Here is a 16619-nt window from a genome sequence, read left to right as displayed (position 1 = left end):
CCAGCCGTGAGCCAAAGACGTGTTTCTGACAGACAACAGAGCTTCCTCTTCCCCCCAGTAGTTTCACTTCTTCTCCCAGCTGAGAGACCTTTGACGTTAATGTGTCTCGACACAAAATACGGTGCTTGGAATCCTGTAATATTGTTTCAAAAGGTATAATAGCATTTAATCACAATAATAAATGAAAGTCTTTGGAATCGGAATTATTTTTCAGCATCCGTACAGGTTCTTGTCAGGACTCTAGCAACAATTCTGAATTTGTTTCAGTGGACACACAAATGTCAAATAATATATTCTGAATTTCAGATTTTTGGGTGTTTTCTTGTGTTTACACTTCAACAAGGGTATCCACTAAGACAACAATGAGGGTATTGGTAAGGATGAAAATAGAACTAAAAAAGCAACTAATCGTTCAAAGTCGTAAGCTAAACTTGACGATAAGCTTTATGATGGAGTCTGAAAGCCTGGGTGGCTTCAGATATGGCATAATTTTATAATTTTGTAATGATGTCATTAATCAACGTTGATTTTTTTACCCAGTGACCTGATATTGAATAGAGCTAGTCTCGCGGAGATAACTGGAGACAATGGTTTGATACGTTCACATTTTATCGTCACTAAACTTATAGTACAACTTCCTTTTTGCCATATTTCTTTGACCAACTTTCTCTCCCTTGTAATTACAGGGATGAAAAATGCCTGATCTCCATAGGGGTCTGAGTTATTCTGAAGAAGAATGTTGTTTGCATCTGATTTGCAGCCACGACCCCGCACATATCAGTTAGATGTGGAGATAAGCATGGGTTGAACGGGGGCCCTTCGCATCTTAGTGGATGTTGGTTTCAGGCGAGGGGGGGATGGGAGGAAGATATTGGCGTGGTATGCGTTGGATTCCAACATTGACAAGGGCCTTCATCCTGTCTGTCACATCTAATAGAGCATTTAGGCTAAACGATAGTATTTCGTTGCGGTTTGCTCCAATGAGGTGGGGATGGATGTGGGAGATTCCAAGTGTAGCCTCATCTCATTCTTCTAATTGTTTGCTTGATGCTGGTGACTCCATCTGTGCCTTGTGTCGTCTTATCTCTTGTTCCTCCGATTGTTTATATACAACAGGAGACTCCTTCTGCGCCTTTTGTCCTTCATCCGTGTCAACAAGGCCAACGTTTTCCTTTCATGCCGCTGGATGGCGTACACAGTAAAAAATGTTGGTAGCCAGTAACTTAACCCCTTGTTTATTGAGACAGAAACAGTCTGCTTTTAAAGATGTCTGCGCTCCTCAAAAAAATGCAGAAATTGTCATTGCAGCTCACGGATAGCACAGAACACACTTCTTTGAGCTACTTATTAAATTGTAAAAGCCTACTGAGACATTCATCTCCAGATCGCACCATTGGGAGAGGTCCACTGATGAAAACCTGAGCATCCAAACTTTTGTTACGAGATCAATGAAATCTCGTTTCAGTACCTCTGATTGCTGCTTAACAACATCCAGGGCCCCTGTGTGTATAATTACAGATTTCACAGTTGGGTGCTCATTAGTGAGCTCCATGATTTCTCACTCCTTTGGTGTTCTCACTGCAAAAACGTTTGAAATCCTTGATAGCTCCATCACCAACTATTAACATTTGGGGTGCCAATTTCTTCTTGGGTGATTTAGTGGGGGTTGAGCATTCTTTTCCAGGGTCTTGTAAAAGTGGCTCAAATCTATGTTAGGCTGATGTCAATGTTTTGCATTGACCTGCGTCCTCTTTTTTTGCCCTTTGCTGTAGCAACCGTCTATGGCTGCTCTCTCAGGGTTGAAGAAGTATGCAACGTAGTTTAGTAGTATACATGCATTTATCCATCGCATTATGTAGACCGAGGTTACATGCAAGCTCCACACAGGCGAGGCCGGATTTGAACCTGCGTCCCCAGAACTGTGAGTTGATCTCCTTCTCAGTTTTGTTTTGTTTTTTGCATTTTCTTTACCATTACTTGCATGTTTTCAGAAATAGTATCTTTTAAATATATATTATATTTTTATATATATATTTAATTTATATGTATATATTATATACTGCATTTATGTATCTATTATATTTAAAATCCATATTTATTTATCAAAACACATTTGATAAACAAGTGCCTTGAACCTTAAGAAAACTAGGGGACTGATAAAAATGTTTGCACCTTCAAAGTCAAACGTCAAGGGGGGGGCTTATTTTTTTGCACCTTCAAAACCGATTGATAGTAGGTTTTAACTTATTCTATTAAAATGCTCTGCTATGACTTACTTTCTCTCACTTTATTTCTGAAGTGATATTAAATAGACCTGTCACAAATAAGAATCCGCATCAAGTTGTGCTGCAATTAGTTAATCGAGTATTCGACGGACAATTCTATCGGAATAATCAAGCATAAGAATAAAATATATTTTTGCTTGGTTAAAGAGCAATTATGAATACACAAGAGAAAATGAGACATCTCAGTTAATAATGAATGACCAATTGGTTTCCTCTTTTAGATAATCAACAGTATTCTTCTTAAATTCACATTGTGCATATAGCAGGAAACTGCATTTTCTTTTCTAAAAACACTTCTCGTGAGGCAATTTCAAACCAATAAAAACAGATTTCAGTTTCAATTTAGCATTTCTTGTGAATCATAAGGTGCTAATTTAAAAAAAAGAACAACAAGTTTGTCATCTTGTTATAAAGGTACAATTTTTCCCAACTGAACACTAGGGGCACTATGTAAAAATATTACATCAAAAAGAGGCAACTAAAAGGACACGAAGAAAAATCTAGTTTCGTGTCGAATAGATGCTAGCTATGTGCTGATCGATTGGTAAATAAAGTGAATAAAAAAAGAAATACAGTACAACACTGATTCTTGAGGACACGACATAGACAAAAGCAGACTGTAATGTACAGGAAGCCCAGACAGCACACGGCCGACCCGCCGTGTAGATATTTGCATGATCGCTCACAAAGCTAGCTGCTAATCCTAACAAAAACAAGGATACATGACATCAAGCCGCAAGATTCCCACAATGCAATGTGAATTTTTTTCCCCCCAATAATTAACATCCCTATTGTTATGTTAAATGTCAGTGTTGTTTCTGTGTATGTTAACAATCGTTCTTGGAATGTATACCTTATTTTATCTGTCACATTTATTGTTGATTTATGTTGTACTGGGGTTTTCTCCGGGCACTCCGGTTTCCTCCCACATCCCAAAAACATGCGTGGGAGGTTAATTGACAACTCTAAATTGTCAGTAGGTGTGAATGTGAGTGCGAATGGTTGTTTGTTTGTATGTGCCCTGCGATTGGCTGGCAACCAGTTCAGGGTGTACCCCGCCTCCTGCCCGATGACAGCTGGGATAGGCTCCAGCACGCCCGCAACCCTAGTGAGGAGAAGCGGCTCTGAAAATAGATGGATGGATTGATGTTTTTTGTTTTTTAAATGAAACCGTTACTTTCCTGTAGGTAGTGTGTGAAAGAATGACCTCTTGGTCAATTGTTGTTGTTAAAAGATGATTAGAAGTAACTACACATTAGCAATAATGGTGTGGGAGTCTTTGACCTGATAAGTAATTAATAAGATAATCAGCATTATGTTGTCACTTATTGTCTTTCCGTGTAGTAAAAAATTAAGTTGCCCGTATAGCTGTAGAAAGAGAAAGCTCCAAAGTGTTGGTGTCTCAGTGCTTTGGTCAAAGTAGCAAGTCTTTTCAAGTCAATGGCTTCATGTCCAAGAGAAGTCACGAGTCATTGCTGTTCAAGTCCAAGTCAAGTTGCAAATCTTTTAACATATTGTCGAGTCTAAAGTAATCAAATTCATGACTTGAGTCCAAGTCACGTGACTCAAGTCCACACCTCTGTTTTTTGCCATTTTTGAGTTTGGAATCATTTTGAATGAATAGGACAGCGTTCAATCATAACATAATTGTAATTTATTATGCAAGATAACCTGCAGAGGTTTCTCAGCAGCACTCGACTAGTCGCAATTCTAAATTTGATACAGTGAGCGAACACGTTGAAATTGTGCCAATTGGTTGTCACATATTGATGGCAGCTCTAACATCCTGGTCTGCTTTTCAGAATTCTGTAAAGGTTTTGCCGATATTTTGCCTTTTATAAGGACAGTGAACTCAGTGTGCGTCTCGCTGATGATTGATGTGCGGCGGATACTTCATGGCTCTGCTTGACTGTCTTTTGATTGCTGGATTTCGGCACTCCGGTACGCTGTCTGTCTTTTATTTCCTGCTTGGCGTGCTGCACGTTGTCAGAGACGTGACCGACATCACTGCCTATCACAATCATGCCAAGTCTCAAGTCTGTATAAATATAGCAAGCACCCACCTAGAATGTGTATTGCAGAACGTTTGAGCTTTTAGGTCTTATTTTTGAGCTATTAGGTCTTATTTTTACACCGATGAACATTCACTATTAACACAAATAAACTAAGATGATCATTGCAGTCAAAAGCAGACAGGGAGTCCATTACTACTGCGGGCGTCCATGCTTCAATAAAGAGGCCCGTAGCCCACTTCCTTCACCCACTTAATTACTACTAATAATACTTGGGTATATGTGAATCAGAAGCACTGATGAGTTCATGCTGCGGTATGAACTTTTAATCATTAGAACGCCTCAGCCGCTTTCATCTCAATCATATTCGTGTATAACCATTCAGACGTCTTTCTGGCTTGTGGCCGCAACATATAATTATATTTTGTGAAAGCAGGAGGACAATTATGGTTGGATTAACATACTTAATGGACATTTATATTCCAGTAGCATAGGTGCCAAAAACTGCAATGAGATGTACAATAATAATACTATTCAGCAATGATGGACACAAATTTAAATGGATTTTATTTAAATGTACAATCAACATTTACTTACTGTACTTAATTGCATCTTGTATATTTATGAAATATCATTAGCCTAATAAAAAGTCATTTCTGAATGGTTTCGGAAAATAAGAAAAACAATAAAATAAATAAACAAATTGAAGTTCAATTTATTTAAAAAATATTTTATTTAATTTGAATTTATTACTCGTTTTACTATTTGATGAGCATGGTTAATAATGCGAGTTAGAATTAAAGTGGCACTAAACATACTAAAAAAAATGTCATGTAAATGACACACCACACTGAAGAGTAATGTTAACAAGCTTGCCAAATTTGAATGAATTTTTAAAAAAGTATATAAAATCAGGCTTCAAAACCAAAATAAATTAATAATGAAAACAAATTTTTAAAAAGGCTTCAAGCTCTCTGACGCTGTAGCCGTGTCGAATGGCTGCACTAAAACCAAAGTGATCTGCTTGACAACCAAGTTCTCTTCTGACTTTCTGCATTTCAGCATCTCTCGTTGGTTTTAATTGACTGCTTTGTAAAAAAGATGATATGCCGAAAGTACTATAGTAGTTTAGGAATGAAACTTACTGAGGGGGTGCTAGCTTACATGACGTAAAATCACGTTAGGAAGCTCAACTTTAAAATTGAATAGTTATTGTGGACTATAGTCATACAAATAAGCACACGTAAACTTTCACCAGAGACAGCTTGGTAACTTGATACTAGAGAATGGGGCAGTGCCGACTGTCTAACTACCCGGGCTTCCTCCTACCGTCACGCTGTCGTCAGGCGCCTTGTTCGCCTGTGACATTTTGCCGCCAACAGCGAGGGTAAGTTGACAAAACAAATCTGTCGTAAAATGCGAACTGCAGAGTCGGGTGGCAGTGTTGATGTTCAGCTCGCATCTGGGTGATTTTTGCTTAGTGCCACTTTAACAAGGGCAAATGCTGCTAATAATTATTATTTTTTTATATCATTTAAATGAAAATCTGCCTGTGATTACTTGTCAAAGCAGCTCTCTCACCGCCGGCTACAAGGAAAAGAAGATATGCTGATGTGCTGCTGATTTTGTCACTCTCTGTGAGGTGAGCCGGCGAGAGCAGCCACTTAATTCAATCTGCTGCTTCGAGGACAGACATCTAACCGGCCCAATTCATAATAGCCACCTCGTGGCTGGAACGGACATCCTACTGCTGTGAGTGGAATGAAGGCTTTCAGACAGAGCCTGAAAGTATTTAATTATTCGTATTCTCTTTATATATTATTGCCACGGTGGGTGACTGGTTAGCACATCTGCCTCACAGTTCTGAGGACCCGGGTTCAAATCCGGCCTCGCCTGTGTGGAGATCGCATGTTCTCCCCGTGGGTTTTCTCCGGGTACTCCGGTTTCCTCCCACATCCCAAAAACATGCATGGTAGGTTAATTGAATACTCTAAATTGCCCATAGGTGTGAATGTGAGTGCGAATGGTCGTTTGTTTACATGTGCCCTGCGATTGGCTGGCGACCAGTTCAGGGTGTACCCCGGCTCTCGCCCGAAGATAGCTGGGATAGGCTCCAGCATGCCTGCGATCGTAGTGAGGACAAGCGGTACAGAAAATGGATGAATATTATTGCCACAACTCTTGACTCTGTGGTCATGAGGTGGTAGAGTCAGACACTCAGAGTGGAACACTCAAAGTTAATCACTAATGGATCCACCGTCTCTATCCTGGTTGCTCAATACGATACGTCTAATTTTGTATTTTTAGTGTACTTTTTTGATGCCGCCACAGAAGGGTACCAGTGAAAATTATGTCATGATAACATAGCAATAAAGTAGGTACACGTGTGTCTGCCCTGGTTGCTCAGTAAAACACATTTAGTTTTGCTATTTTCTTTGGTGTTTTTGTGAGGGCTTTGTTATGGCAAAGAGGAAATGTGTGATGATGACCATTAAACCATTAATGGAATTAAGACTGAAACGATTAATCAAAGTGATCAAATAATTTGATTACAAAATAAGGTTAAAGCAAAATCTCTGCAGAAATCATTTTTCCACACTGCCTGATATTACTGCAGACATGCACACCAGTCCATGCAGAAATAAGATGGCATGATGGCGGGGAGCCAGGAGGAAAGAGTCTGTAAAAAACATAATGTCCAAAGTTTGGGAACATCTCACACTTAAAAAAAGAAGATAAAATGCAATGTGTCTACTATAAAGCAGAACTGGGGTACAGCAACATAGAATAAATTATACCAATAACCAAATGAGTAGCCTACACTTACAATTAATATCTATCAAGAAGACAATTAGGTCAGCTACGTTTAAACAGTTAACAGGACTTCCTGTAGCATGCTTCTATTCTGAAAGACAAATCACACCACTTCTGGTAGCGGAAGTACTTGACTTACATGGTAACTTTACTAAATAGTAAAACTCTCACAACGGATTCTGGTGCAACCAGTAATGGCCAATGCCAACAAGGCAGTTACAGTATACTTGTGTATGGCTATTCACTTTGTCATTGACGGACAAAGACAAATAAAACTTAAAATGCGGTACATACGCTGCTGACTCCAGTTGCACACTCGGTTTCCACAGCATCCAGAATGACGACACTACCCATGCACAAGCCACATGAACTGGACCGCTTGAAGAACAAATACGCAAATGAACGCATAAGTAAAATGAGCATGGTTCTTTGAGATAAAATCAAAAGTAAGCAATGACCCATGAGAGCTAAACACAAACTGATTTGAATTCAGCTACAGCAACCATTTTGTATCAGTTACCATACACAATTCAATAGCTTTTGGTTTTACAAGACAGTAATAATACATTTTACAATTGCAACCAAAGGAATGTTGACAAAAATACATACATGCTGAAATTATGAAAAATATTTGTCTTTCCTTTGCTATAGGTCAAAGAATGTATAGGGAAGGACGAGGAGCCAAATCCTATGTCATCCTGTCTTTTCACAAGTGTGCAAATGTGCATCAGAAGCTCGCTCACACTCTGAAGAGCACCACCAATCAAGCTCTCAACACACAGTCAGGAACCTGCAGGGCGTCAGAGGTTGAGTTCAAACTTGTCTCACTCCCTCGCTGCGAGTGTTTCTGCCCCGTGGCGCAGCGTCTCTCGCGGAAACACCCCCACACACACCCACGCACACACACAAACACAAACATGCAAATGGACATGCTGCCTTTTGCAGCACAGTAACTCATGCAATAAATAACATATTTAACATGTAATGCTCGTGGTTCTTCTGTGTGTGAACAACTTACAAGTAGGCCTGTAGCGCCCACGCAAGCACCAGGCCGCGGCTTTGTTTGTAGGAACAAAGCACCGCTGATGAACTCAAACACAAGCCAGAGTCCTCTACGTACTAATACAGTATTATGTATTTGGGAAACACACACACACACACACACTCTCTGTCAAATCTCACTAGGAGTCAAGGTGCTCTCAAACGAACAGTCACGTCAGTTCACCGTGATAGGCTGCGGAAAGTGAAACCCCAGCCATAGCTGCGTTAATACAGGGTGAGGCACAAGACGCCATACATAGGAAAAATAAATTGTCTCTCTGGGTCATCTTCACTCATATGCTATAGCATCTGTAATTTGTATGGATTCCACTTTTTTCTTTTAAATGCGCCCGATGGTCCGTTGACCTACCCCAATTTCAGCCCACGGAGGCATGACAGCGCCTGTGTGAAAGTGAACTGGGTGTATGCCAAATGCTGGACTGCTGAGCTTCCGTATAAAATCTCAGCCAGCCCAACTATTTCCAGTTACCATGGTCTCCTCAGCATTCTGTTAGATTTTTCAAAACACTATCTACTTATCAATGCTACGAAGCACAATGAAAAATACACGGGGTAGGGGGCAATGACTGCCAGTTGGGGACCTGGCAGTCATAGTAACAGGGGGGAGGTGGGTTCTCACTCGGCTCATGGCGGTGCTCCTGGGCCGGGCCCCTCTGGCTGGATGGTTGCTGCAGAGTGTACTTTAAGGGAACATCTTGAGCAGATGATCCTGCTAGACATAAGGAAAAGAAGATAATGTGCGAACAGACGACTAACCACATCTATGTTAAACCGAGAACCGTGTTTGGATGGTCTCATCTGTTTACACCTGTAGTTACGTGAGTGTCTTACATACTGTATTTGCAACCATACATCTCGGACCAGTTGATGTGGTCACCACTTGAGATTACTTTGCTCACACCTGACCAGACAATTTTTATTTGACACTAAAGAGTGTGATACCTGGTGGGAAATGTGTGATAACACATACTCAAATACAACTAATTCATACAGGATGATGAAGGCTCTCAGCAGGGAGGGAAGTGGGGGGTGAGTCAAAGTTCAGTTACAGTCCACTATCACAGGGCAAATTGACAAATGTGTAGATGCAACTGTGGACATCATGCCAGCACCCAGCTAACGACATGAAGGTTTGTGTCCTTTTAAAGTGGAAGGTTCAAATGTGCACAGGAAGTGTAAAGGGAGCCGCTAAGCTTGATAACTACTGTCGTTACTGGACTAGCTTGAAGCATTTAGCAGCATGAGATCACCACCCAAAGACTAGAAGAATTAAAGGGTTGTTTGCTACCAATGCACTACCGTTTAATGGTCTGCTCACTAACAATACTTCAATTCAACATTCAAAAAAAGCAATTGATAGAAGCCAGGAAGGACCTTACTACATTGTTAACACAATCTGAGGCATGGGGCGTCTCTTACTCCAGGGGAACAGATCTAAATTGATTTTGTGACCACATTAATCTGTTGGCTGCGTCCATGGTCCTCCAAGCAGATGGCAAAAGGCCATGACAGCTACAGACAAGCTGGGGGGTGCAGCACCACTGTGGTGCTCTGGTGTGTATCCCCAGATACAGTAGATGCACTCAATTCTGCCGCTCAACAAAGAATCGACGCTCCGGGTCAGTGGCAGAGACTGGTTCCAGTTAATCACCGATGTGCCTTGAGACAGCATTGTGACACCAATGTCCTCTCAGGTGGCAAGTATTCTTGTCCAGTGTTGATGTGTGGAGGGTGGAGGGTGGAACGGCAGTCACTCAGAATTACTTAACTCGAAGGACTTCAAAGTCAAAATATGAGAAAACTACCGCTTTCACAACGAGCTGGTGCCAGTGCAGTCGGGTTAACTTGTGCTTCTTCAAACACCAGTTTGGCTTCACAATGTGAGAAGCAACCCAGAATTGTGTCATTACATTACCAATATAACCTGCATACGTCAAAGAGTTGATGCTCATCTGGCAACAGTTTTGCCAGCTACAAACATCAGTATCGAAAGAGCACACACACTGCAACAGGCTCAATAAATACTGGGTACTTGTCGCTGACCAGTCCAGGGTGTAGTCGTGTCTAACTATCCCTTGACCCCAAACAGAATCAGTGGAGAATGGACGGAACAGTTTTTCTTTTCCCAGTAGCTAATGTGAAGATGCAACAATCATCTACTTGGAACATAAAAATGTCCTTTCCAGACTCCGCGCCCTCAGGTGGAGGGTCTCTTTAGCCTTTTTCCCACAGCGACCCTGTAAAACTGGGGGATCAGAATCAGAATACAACATCCTACATTTAGTCACCTCTGATTTTTGAAAAGTAACCCAGTGAAGCTGAATATTTCACAGTGACAAGGCAGTCCCTTAAACTCTGATAATTAGAGGCATGACAACGTCAGCACCGGAGCCTGGGATTGAATAGAGACAATTTCTTTTAACACAACAGGGCGTCAGAAGTAAGTATCAAGTATTAAACTCCGGCCCCTGGCATCTGGGAATATTTTCATGAATACCACTAAAGGAAGAAAATTGCCAGGCTGATTGACGATCTTGACACTGTTGATTCAGTTTCAACAGTTGAAAGTCTGCAAGCTGTAAAGTTGAACTGCAGCCATGATGTCCTCTGTTTTGGCACTGAGAAGGAAACAGCAGTTAAGAATATTCAGAAATATTCCCCCATCCTTTTAAAAATAATATTTCGAAAAGAGAAATACCTATTCCTATTTTGTTTGCTATCGAATAATAGATTTATAGTTTGACAATTTACTGAGTGTTCTCTTCTGTTTTGCATGCTGCTTATAGGACTCGCGATTGTTTGTAGTGTTCCATTTGTGCAATGATTTGTTTGAAAATAAATAAGTTCACGGCATTGTTATTAATGTTCCATCACTCGACATTGTTGTTTCAAAGCGATAGAGAGGGGGAAAAAGTTACTCTGATCCAGTACCGCAATAAGAGCTTTAAATGGGAATTTTACTTGTGGCAGCTAGTTAACTGCTGAGCAGCAAAATGTGAAAAATTGGGATAAGAGAAGTCTGTGTGACAGGCATGATGAATGGCAAAATTGATTAATAGATAAACAAAGCGCAATGAGAGTGGAAAATGGTAAGGATTTTCTCTCTGGTTTCATTTTAATGGCAAAGAATGGCCTGCTGCCTTCGTGCTATAAAAATGTAAAAATGTACCCAGCAGTGTCCTTTGCCACGTCCCCGGGGTGTTTGCGCTGACGACGCAAGCCACGGCGTCAGGGCGTTGTGAGTGCTTCTCCGTCACAGGGGACCCGTCTTGCCGTCGCTCGTGTCAGCGCGTGCTGCTTCTACTCAATGCTAAAAATAAGATGTTAAGCCCTTTAAAATAGCTGCCTCCCATCTCACTTCGTTTGCAAAGTTGTCTCAACAGGGAGATCCTTTAGATTCCAACTCTGGTGTAACTCTCCACAACAATCACCAACTCCAAAGAGTGAAAAGCTGGAATCAAGCGAAGACTTCACAACTTTGCAAAGCCCTTTGGTATGAACACGGCTTCCTCACCGATTATTTTAAACATTTCAACAACAACAAAAAAGAAAGCTGTGATGTGAAGAATTTGTAAACCAAGAAGATCCCGGTGTTTGCCCCAGCATGAAATCTATACAACACCTCCAAGGCTGTCTGTGCACCACATGACATTTCACCTCCTGACATGCTACTTCTAATGACGCCTTGTTCATCATCTTGATCACTGTCTGGCTTGTTGTCTGCCCGCCGCGCTAGCCATGGTACGGTTCCACTCACTCACAAAAGGCAGGAGGTTGGGGTGCCTATGAATCTCTTCAGGACGGGACCTTCATCATAGGTTTCATCATTCTCTGACATTGTGGGGTTAATTAGTATTTTTGTTCTATGGTGAGTCACCAAACTTCACTAGCATACTACGTCCACATAAAATGACGAAAACTCTTAATTTTCACAATTAAGTATCACCCATCTGTTTAGCATACAGTATGTGGTTCAAATTTGGTAGCAATCTCGAGGTCAAGCATGTTTTTGAAGAATGCATCCCAGGGAGATGGAAAAGGAGAGCGAGGGAGGACTAAAGGAGAATTAAACCAATTCCTCTGTACTGTATGTGTGTTACTTGCCAACAGGCTTACTAAAGGCCCTTAGAAAACTTCAGTTGTTTGTTTAAATTCAAACTTAGCATTTAGCAAATGTGAGTGACGTCATGCACGCTGTGAAGGCAAGATTACAATTTCAGTATCGCGGCCATAGACATCTATGATCATACTGATGGTTGGAGACTTCAATCTTGCTCGTCTCTCTCGTCTACTAACAGCTTCACACAACATGTGTAACAAGAGGAAATACAAATCAGTACCTCCTCTATGCTAAATTCCAAAGGAAGCTCTTATATATTTTAATTAGAATAAAATATTTTTAAAATTTATTATTGTGTTATTATTTTAATTAGTGTTTTTTTGCTTTATGTGCAGCACTTTGTTATAGTTATTGTTAAAACGCTTTACAAATAAAGATGAGTTGAGGTTGAAGGACCCTTGGAAACAGCCAAAATGACCCTAAAATGGTAGCTTCAAATCAAAATGGCCAACTTCCTGTGTGTTTTCAGGGACGATTTATTGAGGCTTTTTTTTGTCCATGTTCTCAATATAGACATGCTTACTTGGCCTTTTGGGTGGTATTTTTTACAAAATCTGTGAGGGCACCACTGAACCTATTTGGGGGGGATTGTGCCTGCAACATAAAATTTTCACGAGGACGAATATGCCACAACAACAAAGTGATTCATAACACATAGGACTTGATTCACTAAAGTTTTGCACGTGAAAAACGGGTGTAAACTAATCTATGAACCAGGCGTGTCGGCCAAACAAGCAAAATTGCTGCGTAGTTCATTTTGCGCGTTCTGGGAGGAGTATGTACAAATAGATCAATTTAGCATTTTTCAAACCTGAGGCAAATTGCGCTGGTTGATTCTGAAGGTAAGGTACAAGGTAATGCAATGTGTTTTAAATGATTAAATGTACAACATTAAAAGCATTTAAAAACAAACTAAGGAAATAAAAGACAGCTTACTAAAATAACCAAAATAATGTACAGTGTAGAGTAAAAGATAAAAAGAGAAAGGCAGGCAAAGCTGTGCCAGCAAAATGAGGCAAAATGACCTTTTCCGCTCGTGTAAACATTTTGGAAATCCGAAAATAAACCAAAATTATCGCAACGTTGTTGATTTAGCAATGTAACTTGTTTTGAACTCAAAAGTCAAGGATAATAGTTCGTTCAACTATTTTTTTCAAGTTACGGTAAAAATAGGCTTGATAACAAAAAATTTATTGTTGAAGTGATTATTTATTACATATGACAATTTGAAATTTTGGTACAGATTTTAGCAAGAACCATGGAAGTTGATGCACATGATTTGAAAATCATCAGAGCTACTTTATGCACAAAACACTCTTTTAATATGGTGGTCTCCACCACTTTTACACCTGTTGTCAATCTGTAAGTGTGACTGAACACCCAATTTAGCGCCTGATCAAAGATTTCGTCAATCACATTCAACACGCCCACCAGTAGTGCGTGCAATCAATTACTGTTAACAGGCAATTTAACGCCCGCTATTTGTGATCTTAGTAAATTAGACGCATTATGTTAACCTGTTATATCGCGGTTCATTGTTCGTGATCGGCTACTGTTACTGATGCAATTTTCAGCAGTTTTTTTTTATTTTAACTCCGGGATTACACTAAAACACAAATGCAATGAGCAAGCTGGTGTTGGCCACAGCTCGCACCCATACAGTAACACACAGACTTGCCAACATCACATATCACCCCACCAGGCCCAGCTTCTTAAAGACACATGCATGTACACACACATTACAATACCTAGAGTATTTTATATACATTTTATGCTTGCAGGGTTTTTTTCCATGCATTTACAATGCATTTAAAGTGTCCTATTTAATCATATAATACGATGATAATCTCAAGACACGATTTGATAATGTCTGAAAATGAAACCCTTTGTTGCAGCAAGCCGATAAAATCAGTAGTCTCAGCTCAACACTACGAAACAAAAGGAAACCACCGCTGCACCGCGTCCACTCACATATCCTCTCATCTATCTTCTGTAGTCCCATCATGTTAAATTAATACTGTATAACAACCCCCGACAAGGACTCCGGTCAGCAAGGCGATGCCTTTAATGAGTCTGTTTTCAGGAGAAGCTAGTGGGAATTTCTACAAAAGCAAATTACTGTATTTTCGGAGAAAACTGACCTATTTTTCTTGAGACACACACAATGTTAAGCATAAAAATATCCTTTAATTTGGAATCTCAAGGTCGTTCAATTGGCCTCTAAAGCAACACAAAAATGTAAAACATCGTTGTGCGTGACATCAACGTGTCTCGTGAGACATTGTCATGGATAGAACACAATCAAGTGTTTCACATTTCGTACCCTTTTCTGTATTTTCTCGAAAACATCCTGCATTAATCTATGTCAACAAAACAACAAAAGGATGAGATTTCTATTTTTCTTTTTGTGTGAGTCACACGCCTGCTGTCCACTGCACTCACTGTGAAAGCCTCTGATAGGCTTTTATTTTAGAGGTTTGGCATCTGTTGCGCAACGCTCGCACCTACGTACATCTACCCACAAGTGGAATAACACAATGCCCACACAAGCTCGCAACCCACACACACACACACACAGGAAAACATGGATGTTGTCAATATTAAAAGTCAACAACCCCTGGAAGAAACGGCCTCTTTATTTAAAAATAAATAAAAAATAAAAAAATGGGGTTGTTGTTCCTAGATTAAGAATAAGTGCATTAAAAAAAACTGCATTCCCCACATTAAAAACTGCACTAACTGACACCATTGATAGGCCTTGCACATTCTCATTGCGGCTCAGAGGTGCTACCTCAAGCAAGGTCAGGTGAAGGTCAGACTGATTGGAATCACAAAACACGTGCGTGCTTGCACACCTCTACGTGCTCTTCGCTGCATTTCAAATGAACGACAGATGAAGGAAAAAGTACTAGGGAAAAACGAGAGCAAGCTTTTATTGTTAGTTACCCTACTTATTGTTAGTATAAACTGCTGCTTTAATTTATTGTGTCGTAAACGTGAACGAACAAGGTGCTGAGCGATCATAATGGCAAGTGATAAACATGACAGTAGTCGAATCATCTCGAAATTAGAGCATAACTGTTGTGCATAATGGCTCATCTGTTACTTCCTGACAAAACGGCAGAGGGTAATTACAGGACGCTGAAAATGTGACAGGCTGAAATGTTGCTAGATAAACTAAAAGCCAAAGTTGCGGTTCGCACATGTACATTCATTAACATCAATTTGCTTCGTTTTCAGGTGGGTAGAGTAGCCAAATATTGTAGTCAAGTAAGAGTAATGTTACTTTCGAATAATATGACTCAAGTAAAAGTAAAAAGTAGTCATCCAAATATTTACTTGAGTAAGACTAAGAAAGTAGTCAATGAAAAAACTACTCAAGTAAAGAGTAACTTGTGAGTAACTACAGATTTTTATGTCTTAATCAGCGCATGAACATAAAATAAAAATAATATATGGGAGTAGACACACACCTGCCACCATTTCAATTCTTAACTGCCCAAAAACCAGCAACACGTGCATTGGGCGCTACAGACACATTTGCTTTATTCGCTTAAATGACTTCATGAAGAAGCTGTTTGCTGATTTAGTGATTGTGTGTGCGCGCGTGTGCATGCGACACCATTGGGATAGGGCTAATTCTGCCATATCCACCGCCAAAACAACAATAGAAACATCTGCAACTTACCAAGATGTTTTCTCAAATATCTGAAATATCCAAGTTTGGCCAGTCACAACTTAAGAGCTGCATGACAAAGCTGTTGTTTTTTGGAGTCTGTCAAATAAACAGTCGCGCAGCTGTTTTCTTTTTTTTTTCTTCCCAAAATGACTCGTTTTGATTGGCTGCGCGGTCATGTGACTGCCTTGTGTCGTCTGATTGGTGAATTGGAGTCAAATGACATTAGTGATCCTATGCGGAAGTCGAAGATGGAGTCTAAAAATAGACGCGCCCACGCAAGATTGCATAAATAAAAGTAGCGAACGCCATGTCGATCATTGTAACGGAGTAAAAGTATCGATCCTTCTTCACATAGATACTCAAGTAAAATAAAAAGTACGGTGCATTTAAAGTACTCTGACAAATACAGTTTATGGAAAAGGTTACTTGAGTAAATGTATCCATCCATCCATTTTCAACACCGCTTATCCTGGTTAGGGGCGCTGGAGCCTATCCCAGCTGACTTCGGGCGAAAGGCGGACTACACCTTGAACTGGTCGCCAGTCAGTCGCAGGGCACATATAGACATGGACAACCATTCGCACTCACATTCACACCAACACTGAGTGGGAACTGAACCAACGCTGCCCACACCAAAGTCAGGCGAG

General features: G+C 40.3%; 1 long non-coding RNA gene across 1 annotated transcript in view; it reads right to left on the bottom strand.

Moving 5' to 3' along the window:
* Nucleotides 1-16061, bottom strand: part of LOC133482047 (uncharacterized) — a 76593-nt gene extending 60532 nt beyond the window's left edge. Inside the window, exon 1 of the long non-coding RNA XR_009789679.1 lies at nucleotides 15982-16061. This is a non-coding gene — a long non-coding RNA (uncharacterized LOC133482047). The remainder of the gene's footprint in view (nucleotides 1-15981) is intronic.
* Between the last annotated feature and the right edge of the window lie 558 nt (nucleotides 16062-16619).

The sequence above is a fragment of the Phyllopteryx taeniolatus genome, chromosome 8 (assembly GCF_024500385.1).
Source record: "Phyllopteryx taeniolatus isolate TA_2022b chromosome 8, UOR_Ptae_1.2, whole genome shotgun sequence".
Taxonomy (NCBI): Eukaryota; Metazoa; Chordata; class Actinopteri; order Syngnathiformes; family Syngnathidae; genus Phyllopteryx; species Phyllopteryx taeniolatus.
The sequence above is the reverse complement of the archived record's forward strand: the minus strand, read 5'-3'. Positions and strand labels throughout refer to the sequence as shown.